We start from the raw sequence: 18,741 nt of genomic DNA, 5'->3' as shown, positions 1-18,741 counted from the left end.
TATTCAAATTACCAACCCAGTTGCCAGTTTTATAAATGCATATTTGTGTACGAGTCTGGTGATATCATAAAGACTAATTCCTAGAATTGGAATTTTAGACAAGGCTCTGCACAGGTCAGTTGGAGAAGTATTCTGTGGTCTTCCTTAGGTCTGTTTGTACTAATTACCGCCCTGTCAATAGCGAATGGGATTGTCCACATCTTTTCCCAACAATGAGCCTTTTAATTAGTAAGACTAACAATTAAGTTTTATTTCAAACATCTCATATAGGAAACAATTAAGAGACACCCATGTACACACTACTAAGATTAAATGAATAACATTTGCCATGTTTGCTTCATCTCTTTCCCACTTTTAAGGAAGTATAATGTTACAGATATACTTTTTTTTTTAAATCTTTTTTCTTATTCCTCATTCCAGAAGTGACTACTTCTCTGAAATTGGTATTTTTGTAATTTTGCCACCTATTAATGAAATATGTATGAGTTTTTTGTGTTTTAAAGTTTTATATGAATGATACATAGAATGCATATTTTTGCAGCAAAGTGAATATTTGTTTTAAAGATTTACCAATATTATTACATACACACTTAGTTCATTATTTTACTTTCTGCATAGAACTCCATTGCATGAATAAATTGAAGGTTCTTAATTTAGTAGGTTGCTTCTTGCTCTTTCTTTCTTTCTTTTTTGCTTTTATAAGTAATGTTAAAATGATCATTCTTGTCCACATCTCCTTGGGTACATGTGTGAGATCTCCTCTATGATAGATACCTAAAAGCAGAATTGCTGATTTGGAGGTGTACATTTACATGTTTATTACCACATGACTTTCCAGAGAGTTGGCCATTTATATACCCAACATGAGCCGAGTTACCATTTCTGTATATCTTTAATACTTGAGATGATCAGAATTATTAAAATTTGCCAACTTGATGAGTGTGAAACGGAATCCAACTATTGCATGAATTGCATTTTCTTATTACCTATGAAATTAAGCATTTAATATATGTTTATTGGACATTTAGATTTCCTCTCCTGTGAGTTATAGGTTCATATTCTTTATTCATATTTCTATGAGGTGATGTATGTTTTTCTTATAATTTATGAGAGTTCTTATATAGTGTATATATGATTTGTGGGTTGTAAATATCTTCTTCCCCACAACTTGTCTTTTTCACTTTGTTTATGGTGCTTTTTGTCATGTAGAGTTGTTAATTTTAGTGTAGTAAAATTTATCTGCTTTTTGCATTTATGATTTTTGTTCATCTTGTCTCATGAAAATTCTTTTTATCATATACTGAGATAAAAATGAAGTCATTTACATTTTTTAACTAAAAGTTTTTACAGTTTTGCTTATCACATTTGTCTCTTTTATCCTATTTGGAATTGATTTTTGTGTATAGTGTAAGGTACGCTCCAATTTTATCTTCCTCCCCGTGATTCGTCCTTGGACCCCACACCATTTAGTGGTGAGGCAATGCTTCCCCACTACTTCTGGACATCTTATTTTATCCCACCAGGCTATTTGTATATCCCCCTCACTATGGCTTACTAATTCAATTCTTAAAAATTTGTAGTTTTGCTGTTAGAGTAAATTCTCTCTAAACCCTTGCCAAATGCTTTTGGCAATTGCCTTTTATTCATCCATATGACTTTTAGTATCCATTTGTCACATTTCATTAAAAAATAGGATTTAAAGTATAAGAATTAAATGAACTTTTAGATTAATTTGGGAGTGAATTGCCATTCCTTAGCTATTTAGTTTTTAATCCCTGAATATGATATGGTTTTTCCTATGCTTAGACCTTCCTTAAAGTCCCTCAAGATAATTTAAAAACTTTTCTATATCTTTTATTTGATCTGGTTGTAGGTGCTGTATGGTTTTGTTGCTACTGCATGGTATCTTTTAAAAAGTGACTTTTCAAATTCTTTGTTGTAAGTACATCAGAACTTGTACTTTTGCACACTGGTTTTATAGTCAATGTCCTTTTGAACATCCTCATTACTTCAAATTGCTTTTTTTGGGGGGTAGGCTCTCTTATATTTTGTATATGGACAGCATCAACTGTGAATAATAACTGTGTTTATTCCTTTATAATCCATATGCCTTTTCATTCTTTTTTCTTCACTTATTACATTGACTAGTACTTCAAGTCCACCACTGAATAGAAACAATTCTAGTGAGTATCCTGTTCTGATACCTCATGCCAAGTCTGTGTTCCTTCTGATTAACACCTCACATCTGACAACTATGGCATTGTTATCCAGTAGTTTAGTTGCATCATCTTCCTGTTCATTATATATGTAATATGTATATATAAATTGTTCTTATAGTCATCAATATCTTTTGCTTATCATGCCATTGTCTTCCATGCCATTCTTTTCTTTCATTTAAGTTTACTTGTTCAGAAATGCCCCGTAGTACTTATTTCACCTGCACTTGATTGGCAAACTTGATTGTTTTTTAAAAAAATAGTCTTTATTTCAACCCCAATTTTGAGTGATAATTTAGCTGAGTATTCTCAACACTTGAAGATATCATTCCATTAATTCTTGGCTTCCATTACTATTATTATTACTGATCATCTAGTTGCTGTTTTTATTGGTAATTTATCTGTTCTCTCAGGATACTTTTAAGATTTTTTTCACACTTTTGGATCTTTTGATATTTCTCTAGAATGTGTATAGGTTTGATTTATTTTTTATTCATCCTGCTTACAATTCAATGAAATAGTTGATTCTGAGGATTTTTATCTTCCATTAATACTAGAAACATTATCCTGTAACTCTTTGAATTCTCTCCAACTCTCTTTCTAGAACTCCCTTTAGGTATATTCTGGATCTTTTTACCCTGTTTTCCATGTCTTTGAGATTTAATCATATGTTCCTTTCTTTATCTCTCTGGGCTGTTTCCTCATCTGTGTTTTTCTATTTACTGATTCTCTCCTTACCTGTGTCTAATCTTAAAGTAAACTCATCTATTGTCTTTCATTTCAATGGTTATGTGTTTACTTATAATAATTTTATTTGCTATTTTCTCAAATCTATCATTTTTCATTGTATTCTATTACTCCCTTTCTATATATACCTCTTTTAAAAATATTTCAAGTTCTTAGGCTCTAATCTTCATGTTACTTGTCAGTTAACATTTCCTTATGCCAGATTATTTCCCTAGGTGATTTAAAAGTTCTCTTACAAGGTCATGTCCAGTAGTGGTTGCTTTTTCCTATAGAAATGCAGTTTATTCTGGGTTGTGAGAATAGCCTTATAGAGTGGGTTTCTTCTATTCTCTTACTTGACCCAGGAATGTTACTTTATTTACTCATTTTTTTTTGGTCTAAGAGTTCCCACTGAACATGTAGTGTAAATTCAGTTCATAAGTCCTTTATTTATTATAGGTAATCTATCTTGGGTTTTGATTTCTCAGGATTTTGCTTTTCCCACTTTCTCTGAGGCACAGGTTTCCTAAGTACATGCTTTTGCTGTAGAGTTGATTTTTATGCAATTCATTATTTCACTGAAGGTATTTTTTCAGGTATCCAAGCTTCATGCAGAATCTTAGTTCCAACTTCTTTTTAGAGTGCCCTCACACATACACTTGCTCTTAAGTAAGCATTAAGACCCACCTATTAAATCCCCTGTTACTAGGACTGATCACTGCTCCTGGGGCAACTGCTCTTTCAAGTCACACATTTACTTCTTTGTTTTTCCTTTCCCCCAGGAATTTTCTGTTATATTTTGCCAGTCAAGCATTATCTCTTGCAATGTATATTTCAAAATATATTCTATACTTTGCTAGTTTTTCTAGAAATTTACAAGAGTTTTTTTTTTTTTTTTAATTTATCATGTTGCTATTGGATCCTTAAATGACTTTTACAAAGAGAATATTGTAAAATAGAAATGCATAAGTGTTCCCTGGGGGCTACACATAGAGTCCTCTTAGACTTACAATAACTGTGATGTTCCCAACCAACAGCTTAGTAAGGATCCTGGACTGAACTTGAGGAAGTGGGTGGGAGCAGCAGTGCATTAGTGGGCAGTTATTTTCTGCCCTCTCCTACGGTACATGAGTGCTTAGCTAATGGCAATTCACTTAGAAAGGTGATCATTGCTAATTCCTTACAGCAGCTCCCACAAATGTCTTGCCTGAGGCGATTGAGTCTTTTTAGGAAATAAAAGATCAGAATCAGGAAGCAGGGAGAGGGTTCTCAAATTTTAGTGCAGGCAAATTCTAGGAGCCAAGTGGAAGCCACAAAGGGTGTCGGTGACAGGAAAAGCTGAAGGATTCTAGCTTTAAAAATAAGAGGGAAAAGGAACCAGGAGGACCAGCAGAGGGGTGAGGGGATGCTGAGTTTGAAACGTAAGTGTGGGGTTTTCACTACAGACAAAGCCAGTCTGAGGGGGAGACTTGTTCTTGGGACGTTGTTACCGTATTTCTTAGTATTCAGTGTCAGGAGAAATCTGATGTGTGAGACCCAGTTGCCAAGCTGTATGCCAATGATGCTGGGTTGTAGTCACCTTTTCCTTCTCAGCCTGGGTTCTGTCTTCAGTCTGGTGAAAATGGGTCTCTTTTATCTTGAGGTGCAGAAGCCCCTGCGCGGCTATGAGGCCATAGGAAAATCAGAGGAGCGGCTCGAAGTTCTCTCTGACTCCCAAAGGCTGTGACTTCCCAGACACAGGACAGTGCATTAAAGGTGTGCACGTTATGGCAAGTGCATTGCACTGGGGATTCCTGTACCCTGGTTAGGATGCCAGTGGTGTGACTGTGAGAAATTCATTTATTTACTGAACACCAATGGTCTTAACTGGGGGTGGTGGTGATTTTTGCTTCCCAAAGGACATTTGGCAGTGTTTGGAAACATCTTTGACATTCACAACTGAGGAGGAGGGTGCATCTGGCATCTAGTGGTTAGAGGCCAGGGATGCTGCAGGACATTTTGCAATGCATAGGACACCCCACATGACAAGAATTATGTGACTCAGAGATGTCGATAGTGCTGAAGTGGAGACACCCCGCTGCACATGTCTTTTCTTGTCTGTGAGATGGCAAGATTAGAAAAGGTCTATGTGTAGGACTACATTACGTATGTATGGTTGATAAGTGTGGCTCTATATCCAGATTAACCATCTATCTGACACAGGCCACTTCAGCCAACCTCCTATCTATGGGAACATGTGAATACACTGAAATGGGTTAGAAACATCCCCATCTTTTCTTCCAACAACAAAAAAATATGGATCTCAATGTACTCTGAGCTTTGCAGGGTCACAGTGACCACTGTGTCTGCCTCCATGTACTGGGGGATTGATCTTGCCCTGATGGGTTTGTAGGTTGTGCTTGTGCCTGCAAGGTGAGGGTTGAGGATGATCTTCCTTGAGCTGAACTGATTTTCTCCAGATCAGGCTTATCCGTTCTGGCTTCTCCCACAGCACCTTCCCAGGATGGCACAGACTCTAAGGAGTCCATGTCCACTTGGCTTTGTGTGTGGTTGCCATTAATTTATTCATATACTTCTTCATACATTCAACATACATGTAAACGTGCATGATACTGCATTCATTACTATGGAGACTGCAAGGAGTAGAAGTCAGGCCCCTGCAGTGTGGTAGGGGAGAAGAGGTGTACAGGACAGTCTCCAGGGCAGGGTGACATCAAGTGCCAAAGTCCTCACAAGAGTGAGAGATCACTTTTGCCATACGATCACAAAATGCTTCATAGCAATGGTGTCATGTGAACTGGGCTAGTAAGCACAATTTTTTTTTTTTTTTTAGACTGGTGGCTGTGGAAGCAGGGAAGGAAAAGAGAAAGAAAATAAAAGATGATATGCAGGAGGAAAATTTCAAGCTATGTTTGGGGGATAATCAACAATCTTGCTTCCATGGAACAGTAGTGGGAAGTATTGCCGGGAGTGTAATGGGGTGGTAATAAGGACTTGGATTGGAAGACACTTAAGTGTGCTTGCAACCCTGAAATGATAATGATTCTATAGTTATATTTGATAAGGACTAGAAAACTCACTCATTCAACAAAGATAAATTTAATGAGTTTTTCAGTGGAGATACAACATCGAACAAGTCCTTCATTTTTATTTCTCTTAGGGTGAGGATATGGCCAGAGTGGAGCTAAGCAAAGAGTTGTTGTGGTAGAACCTGGAAGAGGAAGATAGGTGAGGAACGCTCTCTCGTTTTCTGAGCAGAAGGATAAACTTCTGACTCGAGAGGGGTAGAGGTGAAGAGACTGGGAAGGTGGTATGTGGAAAAGAAAAGACCAGGACTTGGAGCCTGGCTGGTGTGGGGAAGGGCAGTTAGAGATGTGTCCAAAGGTTTTTTTTTGTTGTTGTTGTTGTTGGTTTTTTAAACCCCAGTTAGGGGAAGATTGTAATGCTGCAAACCGAATTAGAGACCTGGGAAGGAGCTGGTTGAGAGGGAAAGATGATGAGTTTGTTTTTAAACCAGCTGATTCATGATGTTGTCAGGCCTTCCAGGTGGAGGAGCCCCTCTGAGCAATTGTAAATGGTACTGGACTTAAAAAAGAACCTGGCCAAAGAAAAAACTTTGGGAGTCTTCCAGATGCTAGTTTAGTTGAAGCCATTGGATGGATGAGGTCATCCAGAGTGTGTCCACAGTGAAGAAGGAAGGAGACGGAATCTGGGGGATATGCACATTTAGGAGGGGGAAGAAGGCGGAGGTGCAGTTGGGGAGGTGGGAGAAGAACCATGGTTTGGAAATGCTCCAGGAAGCAGAAAGGGAGGGAAACTGTTCTTGCCAAGTCCCAGATGCACAGGAACCTGTAGGGGCCTCTGCATTCAGGAAGCAGGCTTCGACTTAAAAAAAAAAAAATCCCTTGAATGTTTTTAACTGTGAAAGTGTTGAGTTCACCTGGTGGATCATTTTATCAGTTGGTGCCTCAGCTGGAGGAGAGGAGCGAGCATCCCTCCTATGTGCCAGGCATTTGGTTAAAAGCTTTGCTGAGTAACAAGGCTGCTTCACTTGTTTTATGATAGTTCTTGGAGCACTTTGGCCACACCAGGACCATAGAAGCACTAGGGTTTGCCCTGAGAGGTGTACCACCGGGGGGAGGACAATGGGGACAGCCCGATCCATACTCTTCCCCATAGCCTGGATGACTGACTGTATGGAGATCTGGAGCTCATGCAGAGCCTATAGTTTCCAGACAAAGGGGTTACACCTGTTCTCCCTCGGCCATGGTTTGGAGGAGGCTGTGTCCATTGCTTGGCCCACACTGACTCTGGATTGACCCCAAACTCTTCTTCTCCAGGCCCTAGGAATCGGTTCCATCCAGCCTTTGGGCTCAAGTCACACTTGCTCCTTCAGGTTCTCTCTTGCTGTGAGGTTGCCTCAGACCATTCCCGCTGCTATAATAAAAATGCCTTAGGCTAGGGAATTTATGAACAGTATAAGTTGATTTCACAGTTATGGAGGCCGGGAAGTTCAAAATCTAGGCACTGGCAGTTTTGGTGTTTGTTGGGGACTTGGTCTCTACTTCCAGGACAAGGTCTTGAATACCGCATCCTTTGGAGGGGTGAATGCTGTGTCCTCATGTGGCAGAAAGCAAATGGGGCCAAGTGAACTCCCACTAGCCTTTTTATAAGACACTAACCCCAGCTGCAAGAGAAGCCCATACAGCCTAATGACATCCTGAAGGCCCCACTTCCTAATACTGGTTCATTGGGGATTAAATTTCAGTCTGAATTTCAGAGGGGACCCAGACTTTACCACCATGGCAAGAGTGTAGGGAGATGTGGTGATCCAGGCTTCAAATCCAGCTCTGTGTTATACTAGTTCAGAGAAAGCTTCTTTAATTTTTGTTGCATCTAAGAAATGGTTGATTCCAACCATACCTACCTCAGAGGATTCCTTATAAGGTAAACATGTAGTACTTCTGTCTTCCACAAATGTCAGTTATTATATTCTTCTAATCAATTCTCTTGTTGTTTTTAGCATTTCTTTTTCCCTTTCCCCAATATTTTTCACTTAAGAAAATAAGAGAATTGATTTGAAGAAAATTACAACACAGCACTTGGTCAGCTCTTGCCCAGTTCCCTAGGTAAATGAAGAACCTTAAATGCTTTGTACTCCTGTGATTCCCTTTTGGGAGTTTAGGAGTAAGGAGTTGTCTTTCAACATCACCTAAAATGCCTGGTGTCTGTCCCTGCAAATATAACAACGTCTCCACTCACAGTGGTGTGACTCTCTGAATTTACAAGGCATTTTTGTATACATCATGTCACATTCTTGACATCATTAGGTGAGCTGGTCTTTCACCCCACTGAGCTGGTTGGTGACTGTCTTCAGCTTTTAGGTGTGTGTGTGTATGTACGTGCATATACCTAAAGGATTGCTTCTTTTCTTTTAAGACAAAAAGCAAAAGTTTCAAAGCAGGTGGGGTGTGGGTTAAACACCATTCTAAATGGCAGGCCTGCTGTTCCTAGGGAGGGAGAGTGGCCTGAAAGTTTAAAAATAACCTGAACATTATAGACTCCTGTGAATTCTACAGCCCAGAGCACTGTGAGTCTGTGGGTGTTTTACCTGCTGGAGTGCAGGCAGGAAAACAACAAGTTGAGAGGCAGGAGGATTTAAATTTGCCGAATCCTTTCATGGCACGTGTTGGCAGCAGAAGTATTCAAGAAAAAAAAAATTAAAGCCATACCTAATGAATAGAATGGATGTCCCTCAATGGCAGGACGGGGCTCCCCTTGGGTCTGCCCAACACTGAACAACTATCCCTGCTCCTTCCCACTGTCCCTCCCTTATTCTCTCCAGAGAGTTTGGCCCAAAGCTTTTCCAGATGGATAACTGAGGCTGACCCGCCAGGGAGCTCCAGAGCAGGGCATTTAGGATAGTTTTGGCCATTCGTTGAAGACCAAGTAAGTGGTGCATAACATGCTCCCAGGAAGCCAGTGTGGCAAGTGGCATACCTTTTGGATTTGGAGGAGTTTTGAAAAGTTGAAGCAGTGTTTGGATGAGGACTTATTCCCCCCTGGCATGACTCATGTGACTCAGGGACATTGCAAAGCAAATCTACAGCAGCAGATCAGGCCAGTAACGCCAGTGTGTGTTGGAATACAATGTGGGACAGAGTCTCCTGTCACATTTGGTGTCTCTGCACTCCCCTGAGATTCAGGGTCAGGCATTACTGTGGCCATTTCTACACACGTGATTATAAACCCATCTAGGACTGAGGTGCAAGTCTCTTGGTTTTGTCTCATACCCCAGTGACTCGTTTATTCTGAGATCTGTCAGTACCATCTCTAGAATCCGGACATATTCTTCTTCCTTGTAATTGTAGGATCACCATGAATTAAAATGACTAACTCGAATTTCTACTGATGGTATTACTAAAGGACAGTTTGGGGTAAAGATAATGTGTTTTACAGTCTGGTAGACCTAGAGTTGATTTTCTGCTGTCACCAACCACCTGTCTGACCTTGAGGGAAATTATTTAGTCTTTTTCAGCCATGCTTTTCTTATCTGTAAACTGGGATTTGAATAGTACCTATGACATAGGATGCTTGTGAGAAATAATGAAATAATAATATTTAATATTTATTATAATTAAAATGATAAACCTCATTGCCTATACCCTGTAATTATTCTTTCTTTTTTGTTGTGTGTCTGTTTTTCTCTTTGTTGTTATAGCTCTGAAACTTACAAAATGAAGTGTTGACTTATTAGAGAAGAGAGATTATTTAGGCAAAAGAAAACAACATAATAGGAAGTTTTGGATTGTTATATTAATACTTACTTGTGTGCATCTGGCAGAATTATTTTGAAGCATGTGACCAAGTGATAGAGTGGTTGTATGAAAACAAAACTAGTCTCTAAGGGGAAAGACGGTATTGTGAGTGAATCTATGTGTCTGTGTCCAAGGGACTGACTTGGTAAGGATCCCAGAGAGGAATGTTATAGAAGTTCTCTTTCAATTGAGCATTATGTTTTCACCTTTCCTGTTTAAAAATGGCACGTGGAGAATATTGAGAAATCTTCAAGAGAGCTTCTAATTCTTTACATTTGAATGCACTGTGTGAAGCCCGTCTACAAGTTCCCATTTGCATGGGAAAGTCACTTGCAAGTCTGTCCACTTGATTGGCAGACTGGAGATTGACCTGAATCTAGTGGATGTCTCCACATATAGGCAAGTGGTGTGTGTGTGCATGTTTGTGTGTGAGAGTGATGTCTTTTTCTTGTGTAATTCTTCATGAGGGAAAGAGACATATGATGGCATTTGCTACTTTTCTTGTAGGGAGAAAAGGTAAAACCAATTAAAACTGTTGTTGATTTTTTTTTTCTTTGAAGCAGAAATTTAATTCTTCGAGTAGTTTTCCTCTTCTGTGGTGAGGGATCTGAAATATTCCCTAAGTGGGGATCTGAATGTTTTCTTTTAATAACCAGTTCCTCCTATCGTATTTCAACCAAGTTTTTAAGAGCAGGAGACACTCCTAGGAAAGTGAACCCCATAACTTAGTGATGGACAAGATGAGGGTGAAGCTGTTATGCTGCTGGAAATATTCCCCCTGAACTGGAGGTGCATGATCTCCTGCAAGAGAGGCAAGCATCCCTTCTTGATCTAAAATGAAAGAGAACCATTCTACCTGGAAGGGACAGCTGGAAACATCTGCAACAGAGCAGAAGAGAATCAGGGGAAGGGCAGCTCCTTAGGCCAGATACCTGATCAGTGCTGAATAATTAGGCATCAGTACTGCTCACTGAAAATTGTTGCAGGAGATTCGTTCATTAACTTACTACTTACTTGGTAAAGGCCTGCTCTGAGGATAATGTAATGCAGGCACTCTTGGTAGTAAGATGAAGGGGGAGATATGTCCTTTGCTCCTGAGAAGCTCACACCACAAATGAGGAGACAAGGCATATATAATGCAATGCAATATGCAATGGCGAAGTTATGTTCATAGCAGATAACAATGAGTAAACACAGCATGAATGGCACAGAAGGTCTGTGATTCAGGAGGAGGTAGAGGCTATAGAGTTGGAGAGATTATGGAAGGCTTCATGTTGGAGGTGGAATTGAACTGAATTGTGCCTTGAAGGATGTGCGGAAACTGGAGAAGCAGAAAAGAGGAAGAATGTCCCTGGATTGGTCTGAAGCAGGTGCTGTGAGCCAGGGCTTTGAGATAGGAGTAGACAAGTCATGTTTGTTACAACTGTGTTAATCCTGTGTGGTCCATGGGAGATGGTGTGGGAAAGGTGGGCTGGATTCAGATGGTCTTGAGTTGTCAGGCTAAGGAGTTTGGCCATTTTATAGGCCGTGGAAAGGCCACTGAATGAAGGTAAGTGATTAAGAGAAGAGAGAATGATGTCACGTGGATATAAACTGGAATTTTAGGAGGGAGAGTTACGGGTGAGGGCTAGGGGCTAGATATGGGAGTATAGGGGACAGTTGAAACTGTGGCTAAGAACGTGACCTCAAAGGGAAAGAAAGCAGAGCCAAGATAAAGGGATTGAAGACTCTGGGGCACTCCCACAATGGGGTGAGAGTACTGCAAGGAATAAGAGAAGGAGATAGTGAGGCAATGGGAGATGTGGTAATGGGATGCTGGCTGGGGAGGAGAATTGCTGAGGAGGAGGGGAGGTTAACAGTGCCACATGCTGCAGAGTGGTCAGGGAAGAGGAGCATTAGATCAGGACCACGGGGGAGGTCAGGGAGGGTCTTAGTGCATTTTCTGGGGAGTGGAGGGTTGAAGAGCCAGCAAATGGCCTGGCCAGGTGTACATTTCAAAACTGGCCTCGAGTCCATATCATATGGGTATGCCTTATTCACTCTGATTATTTTATACCAGGTGGGTGTAACCAGCTGCTCAGTGTAGGAGAGAGTGGGAGAGAGAGGGTGTGGTGATGGACAGGTGGTGGCTTAATCTGCTGATGATTTCCACCCAAAGGGCCCTGGGAGAGGCAAGACTGGTGGGTGTGATGGAATCTGGTTCTTTTCTCTGGGTCTTCAGGGTTCCTCTCAGCTCTGCTTCAGCATGAGCTGTGTTCTCTGCTCTTGGGGCATTATCTTCAAGGGGGATGCGTGGAGAGTGCATCAAGCACAGACAAACACGTGCAGCATCCCTCCGGGTCCTTCTCCTCCCAGCACCTGACACGCTGCCCGACATGTGGAAGGTGCTCATTGTATGTTTGCTGAATGAATGAGTCAGCCCGAGCCCACCCAGGCTGAGCGAGCTTTGCAGTGTGTGGGCTGTGTTGTGTTTTCTGAGTCAAGAGGCCACGGGGGTGGATGGATGGGCGTGCTTCCGTCAGTTGTTCTCACCCTCTGCTCACCCTCCTCAGTCAGAGCTGGGGCTCTGCAGAGTCTCCTGCTGCACCTCACCTTGGTGGGGCAGCAGGTTGGACCCCGAGGGTAGGAGGTGAGGAGGGCAGTGATGGAAAAGGCAGCCTTTGTTGCCTGGGGCTAAACTCTGCAACTTTCCCTTGATTTCCACTATGAGGACTAAGACCTATTAGGTTAAACCCAGTTAGCTTTTCTTCAGGCTTAAAAGTGACTTCTTCTTATGGAAAAGAAAGGATTGAAGTGTAATGCTGCAGTCTCTGTGATCCTAGATACAGTGAAACAAAATTAAAATGCCGATTACTTAATCAATACCGTGCAGCTTGCATACAGTCCACACCCCAAGCACTCAGGCTCCAGACTATTGCCACACGCCCCCAGGGCCACCCCTTCCAAGGATCTCAGGGATTCGTCCCTTTTCTGGTTGCCTCCTGTCAGAGGGGATGTCTCCCTTCTTGGTTCTTCCCAGGTGCATGCCACAGCTGCCTCTCCTGGAGTCCTTCACAGGTATGTGTCGCCTTTTCCTCTCTCCAGCTCCCTGCTCTGAGAGCCTGTGACTGTGTCTCATTTATCTTTGAGCCTCAGAATCCCTGAGAACAAAACCTGGCACATGAAAAGGGCTTAATAACTACTTGTTAAATGGGTTTATGAATTCATGAATAAGTAACCAAATGTATGGTTCTCTCAGGTACCACAGCCTTTGGGCTCCCCAGACACTGGTGTCTGATATTTTCCTTTTTTCTGCTCCTCTTCTCCATTCTGCTTTTAGACCATGTCTCAGGCTCTCACATCTCTGCTCCTCCATTCACCCTCTGGACACACACACCAAAGCCATCCCAGGCTGCACTTCTGTGATTTCAGAAGCAGAGCCGCCGGGTGTGCGGGGTTGGCTGTGTGGTCATGGCCTCCATAGCTGAAATGTATGGAACAAGCACTTCATGCCACCCTCACTGTGTACCAGCTGTGTACTTAGAGTTTTACACATATTGACTAACAATTTTTCATGATGCCTATGGGACAGGGGGAAGTATGCATTCTTAGAGATTGAAACCTCTGGGAGACGGATCAGGCCTTACCTCTACAAAGTTCCAAGATCACACCTATTATCTGACTTTTAAGGAAAAAAACATTATTCTGACATGCAGTATGTTAATATGGCTACATACTGTACAGAATCCTGATCTTATTATCAGGAGACCTGGCCTTGCTATTTCCTAGCTCTATGCACTTGGACAAATCCTGCCTCTCCTGCTTCAGCCTCAGATAATAGAAGGGGCCTCACAGTTCTGCAGCAAAGATGCCCTGAGATTCCATAAGTATGACGGGCACCCAGGAGATGTTGAGTTGTCATTAATGAATGATCTCAAAAATACCGTAAGCTAAAGTTGTGGACCTTTCATTAGCCGACAGAGTGTTGGTGCTTTTCAGGCCTAGGTTTGAGAGATGCCGGTTCGAGGGCTGGACATTATATAAGGATGTGGAGTTGGGTTTCCACTCAAGTCAGGGCTGTGTGGTGCTGTGGAAGCCAGCAGACTCCCGAGATGTCTGCACTGCCATCTTGCTCTTCTGCTCTGCTATGCATTTGCACATGGTTTCCTGCCAACTTTTTTCTTAAGAACCCACTCCCAAGTCCTCTCTGCATTATGTTCCTTAGAGCACTGCTTTGCATAAGAGTCTATTTCTTGGAAAAGCTCAACGGGGGAAAAATAGAACAGAAGGGGCTCTGATAGTTAAAAGTGTAAGTCAGCTGGGTGAGGCTGGCAGGGTAGGGGCAGATGAGAGAGCAGGGCTGGTCGGAGGGCACGTGCCTTTTGGTTGACGCCCAGATTTGCAGATTCCGCAGTGATGGGCCAAAATCTCCTATGAAGATGGCCTAAGGCCTCTCATGTCTGGGAAGAGCTTTGTGGACGAGGGGAATAGGCTGATTCTCCACTCTTGCCACTCCCATATGTCTTCTTAGGACGAGCTCCCATGGCCTGCCTGGACTGGGGATGCTATGACCATCTTGTTTCCTTCTCTTTTCAGAGGAGCCTGGAGAGACTCTCCCCTAGTCTTCTCCACTCTTGCCTGCATCTTGGGTGTTTCACTGGAGTTGCAGCAGGGCTACAGGATAAAGGCTTTGAAATTTAATAATCTGCATGGAATCAGTAATCTAGCAAAGCTTTTCACTTGCTTCATTTGCTCTCGTTGGATTCCTATTTTTGCTTGCAGAAAAATATGTAGAGCATTTGGCTGCCATTGTCTTACCTTCTCTGTGTGTGTATACCTACAGCGGTGACCTTGTGCCCAGTGTGTGGGCTGTACTTTCTAGGTACTGTGAGATGGGTTGGTTTCATGGGGGTAAAATTTAGGGCTTAGAGCTCAACACACAAGCCACAGGGGGCTGGTGACGAGAGGTCAACTGTTAGGAATGTCTGGGCTCTGAGGCATGGGCATGGGGTGCTGGGCTGCCAAGAACCTATGCTCACGGCGATGTCTCACTAGTGACCAGTAGATGGTGCTCTGTCAACAGGAAAGTACAGCTACTGTCCCTCTGAGGCTGCAAAGGGATTTTCCCGATGGTCTTCAAACTGATTTTCAGTCAGTGTTCTGATGAGAAGCCGATTCTCCACACTTCCATTTATGGGTTCTTAAGGGGTCAGTGGAACTAGGAGTACTGGAAGAAAAATGTCCACCAAATTCCCTTATGAGGAGCACTATGGCAATGGCCCGATCTCTCTTGAGGGTAGTAGAAGTGTTGCCAGCATGGTGCCGGAAGCATTTGGTCACTGATGAAATTCAATTTGAGAATGGTAGGCATAGCACTTCCACAATCTTAGCATCATTGTAGAGTTTCTTCTCCTGATGGTGAACAATTTGGAGCCATACAGCCTGGGTATTAGAACTGGAAAGAATATCAGTTAAAAGTCCACACTGCCTCTTGACAGACCTGGACAAAAGACTTTAGGTTTCTGAAACTCTGCAGCTTTGTGTGTCAAATCAGGGTCATAATACACGCGTTGCCGGGCTGACCTCAGAGGTTTGCAGAGGGCCAGCTGTCATGGTTATGTAAACTGATAACTACTGAACAATTATTACTTAGCCATTAAAATGGTAGCTGTCTGGCAGCTGGAAGAACAGGGGATTGGAGAGCATGAAGCCAGTATAGACACATAGACCTCAAGGCTCTCCAGAGCTTGGACAGCTAGGTGCAGGCTGAAGAAGGCAGTATGCCTTCCCATTAGAATTGCTGTCCTTAGGACAGGTCCCTTGGCAAAGCCATGGACACCATCATGTTTGCTCCCATCCCTTTGGGCTGCAAAGTATCTCCCGTTTAAGTCCCCAACATAGGCTCCCCAGTGTGCTCCCACATCACCCCTAGCCCGTGCATTTGTGAAGCCTGCCGGCTGGGAAGCAGGAAGGCAGTCTCAGCTCCAGTGGGTCCTCAGTCTCCATGTACGGTATCCTGTCTGAGTATTCTAAGTCTCTAAGGAGTTACAGCAGCCACAGAGAACACAGGATGTGATAAAGAGGAAAGGGGATTAACATTGGATCTTGTGAGTGGGTGACATTGAGGAGACAAGTCAGGGACCTCTGATCTTCCAAGAATCTGTGCTGGGAGGTAAAAAGCTAGTGAACCCTGCTCATCCTGGGAGTTAACAAACAGACATACCACCATCCAGCCTGCCAAGGCAGGGCCAGGAAAGGAAGGGGTCAAGTCTCAGCATGAGAGTGAGGTCTAGGAAGCTTGCTAGTCCTTGGGGCTGCACTATCATATTTACCCTAAGAAGATACATTATTTATGTCATCATCCATTTTGATCATTAGTGTATCCTCAGTGCCTAAAACAGTGCCTGGTAGGGAAGGTGTTAAAAATATTTGTCAAATGAATGATTTGAATGGATCTTGTGCTATGGATTATGGTCCAATTGGAAAGCCAGGACATGCACTTGATAATATCTAAAAGCCCTTTCTAGTCCTGTGAAGTTCACAGGGTACTGAGACAGCCACTTGTGATGGTTCTAAGTGACTCCCGATGGTCATTGTACCTCCCTTTTCACTTTTGACTAGGTAGTTAGAAAGAAGAGGACCTTTAATTAAGGTGAGAAGTACAGAGAAAGGTATGATAGCGAAATCAAAATAACAATTAGAGCTGATTCATCTTGAATAGTAATTTGGCCTAAAATGGATTCACCTGACTCAAAAGGTCAACATGCTGTCCCCTGTAGCTCAGGGTGGACACCTTGAGACCATTTCTTTGGGTTTTCAGCACTCAGCATTTTCTTTGACACGAACACACAAACCATATACTCTCACACAATAGACACCTAGTCAGTGTTCACATGGCCTTGCCCACACACACTGATGAGCACCCAGAGGAACACACGTGCCTCACATTCACATTTCATCTCCCTACTCACCTATTAGCCTCACACACACCAAGCCACACTCACCCATGATCTTCAACCTCTGGGCTTTGCTCAACTTTTATTTCCTTCCTCCCATTGCTCAGGTGGGATTTGGACAGGACTATGTGTTGAGGACAGGCAGGAAAGAGCAGAGAAAGGTGTGCCCCAGCTAGTGTGGACATGTAGGGGACAGCTGGTCCCTGTCCTCAGTTCAAAACACCAAGTCACCTGTGGGGAAGGGCTTGGTGGCTGAGCACGGGGGAGGAAGGTTCTTTCTTTGGGGCTTGTCCACCTCGCCTCTCTCTACAGCTCCAATACTAATTTTGTGTTTCACTTCATTAATGGGGGTAGATTTGAGAAAGTCAGTGGGGCTTATGTGGGAGTAAAAGACGCATCCAATCCTGTTGGAATTGTGAGAAGGTAGGTTTAGCGCAGCCCTCACCATCCAGGGCCTGGGATATTTGGACCACTCTTCCAGGAGGTGAGGCACAGGGATCAGATGGAGTGGAATCCAGGTGGCCACACGTTAGTGGAGGGAGGGCAGCAACTCCCCCGGGAGTGCAGCCCGCAGAGGCCCAGGGAGATAAGAAGGGAGGTGGTAAGAGGGTGCTTTCTTCTCCGTGGAAATCCCTGGTGGTGTTCGCGGAGCCTGCGAGGTGCAGAGCTAGCAGCGACGCGGCCCTGGTGAGCCGAGCGCAGGGCGCAAAGGCCGGGACTGCTCGCTAGGGCGGCTGCGGGCCCGGCACTGCGCGGCACGAATGGGACACAGCACTGCGGACCCCTCTCTGCGGGAACGCGAGGCTTGAGTGCTTGTGCACCCCACGCCAGCCCCCGCTCTCCTGCGGAGACTCCGCCGCGCCGCCAGCGCCCGTATCCAGCATCACTTGGGGGGAAAGGCGACTCTTCGGTGAACCCTTGCAGAGGCCCACAACCCTTCGGCCGAATACATCAATTAGGCAAACCGGCCTCAGCGCCCAGGACCCTTCGGCTCGGGCCGCAGGCCGCCCCTCCCCCGCGCCCGGCCGCCTCGCCGCGCCTCCGCGCTCCGCTCCCGCTCGCCCTGCTCGCTCCCGCCTCTCCTGCGTCTTCTCGGCTCTGTGCAGCCGGGAGGGCGGGGTGCCAGAGGAAGACCTGGTCGTTACTGAGGAAGTTCGGTCCTAGACAAGTCCCGCGCCGGGCCACCGCCAGGCTGGCTGCAACCTGTTCCTCCCTCGCCCGCGAGCTCGCCCGCCCGCCCGCCGGCGCTCCCGCCCTCTCCCCGGCGCAGCCGCGGATCGCTGTTGCATGCTGATCCGGGGAGGCGGCGGCGGCGGCGGCGGCAGCGAGCGCTCCGGGCGGATGCTGGCACTCGGCTTTCGCTGCTCTCTGGATGCTGCTCAACTTCTACCCCAAACGCAGGAGCCGTGAAGTCATTTGTCCCCCTCGGGCTGGATCGACTTCTTATTTTGATATTTTGGGCGTTGCGGTTTACGCAGGAACCTCGGGACCGCTCTCCCCCCTCCCTCCCTCTCTCTCCAACCTTCGGATGCGTCTGTGCTGGCAGATTTAAAGACCCAAGTCTTGGCTGTGGAATTTCTTAGATGGACTTGCAGGGGATGGCGTTATAAAGCATGTCACCGTAACCCGTCTTCGTCTTTTCTGCTTTTCAAAGTTCTTTTGTTTTCATTTCCCCTCCCTTTTTACCCCTCCCCCAACCAATAAATCACCAAACTGTTACCTAGCGGGCCGGTGCCTGCCTCTCTCCCTGAACTAGGTGGTGCGTCTGCCAGAAAAGGAGCTATGTTTGAAGAGCAGCCTACTCCACCCCTCTCCTCTCCGGTCCCTGAACACCACCACACGCTGGCATTTTGAAAAAAAAAAAAAAAAAAAAAAATTGCCTTCAGAAACTGAGCACCCCCAAGCCCTACCCCCTTTTTTTCTTCTTGAGGAATGGAGCTTCGCAGAGGTTGTATTTAGATTCAACAGTTCAGAGCGGCAGTGCTGCTGCTGCTGCCGCCTCTCCGAAGAGCTCGCGGGCTCCCCAGAGGCGGTGGTCCCCGAGCC

General features: G+C 44.3%; 1 protein-coding gene across 1 annotated transcript in view; it reads left to right on the top strand.

The window, feature by feature from the left end:
- The window catches only part of CACNA1E (calcium voltage-gated channel subunit alpha1 E), a 439,155-nt gene that overhangs the window by 125,707 nt on the left and 294,707 nt on the right, over window positions 1-18,741 (top strand). The gene's annotated exons all lie outside the window — the stretch shown is intronic.

The sequence above is a fragment of the Sciurus vulgaris genome (assembly GCF_902686455.1).
Source record: "Sciurus vulgaris genome assembly, chromosome: 12".
Classification (NCBI taxonomy): Eukaryota; Metazoa; Chordata; class Mammalia; order Rodentia; family Sciuridae; genus Sciurus; species Sciurus vulgaris.
Note: the sequence above shows the minus strand (reverse complement) of the source record. Positions and strands in the feature narration are given on the sequence as shown.